This window comes from Galeopterus variegatus, unplaced genomic scaffold (genome assembly GCF_000696425.1).
Source record: "Galeopterus variegatus unplaced genomic scaffold, G_variegatus-3.0.2 Scaffold14438, whole genome shotgun sequence".
Classification (NCBI taxonomy): Eukaryota; Metazoa; Chordata; class Mammalia; order Dermoptera; family Cynocephalidae; genus Galeopterus; species Galeopterus variegatus.
In genome coordinates this window covers 7,172-8,028 of record NW_007740549.1, presented here as the reverse complement: position 1 = coordinate 8,028, position 857 = coordinate 7,172, and positions in this window count along the sequence as shown.

The following is an 857-nucleotide window of genomic DNA, read 5'->3' as shown; positions in this document are numbered from 1 at the left end:
GGGTTCCATGCTGCCTCCCCCACCCCCAAAAAGCAGCGAATAAAAAACAATGTTTATTTTCTTGGACTCTGTCAAGATCTGTTCTTTCAAAGCTCTGCTTCTATGTTCTGTTCTTAGGCATAGAGTCTTGTAGGAGAAAAGTCTCTTATCCATACCAATTCGGCCATTAAAATGCCACAGAGCCCAATTTTACTTGGGCTTTCAATGCCACTTGTCACTTACTTACAGCATTCTTTTCCATTTACCATGGCAAGTGACCTGAATATTTATGACACACATCAACACTCCTACCCCATCACATTTCCTCAACCGAATATAATCCGTGAACTTGACCCATTTGACAGCTATGGAAAGGGCCACTCAAACCTTCTAGTACAACAGTAGGATTGACCGGCAGCCCCAGGCACTGCCCCTCTAGGTGCAGACTGCTCGCGGCCAGTGACAGCACCCCAGGACACCGCTGCGGCTCACTGCCCCGACACGGGACTCCTTCAGCAGTGCTGGCTCGAGGACTCCCTGTCCCAGAGACTTCCTTAGAACTGGCTGCAGCCAGGTCTCCTCTGACCCAGTCCTCCCTCCTTCCTTCTCCATCACAGGGCTGGCCCCAAATCATGGTTTGGTGGCTGTCCCCTTGGCAGAGATGGCATTAAATCAGTAGTCACTAGAGCTTCTAGCTGTAAACATTTCCTCTTTCTAAAAGAACAACACACACTTGTAAATTCAGTCTCCCACCCCAGCTCACTTCTTCCTCACTCTTCTGGAACTTGGCTGTTTTCACAGCACTTTACACCTGCAGGGGCTCCTCTGTCCTGTGTGTACCATTTTATATGATTCAGTAATCACTTACTTCACCTGCA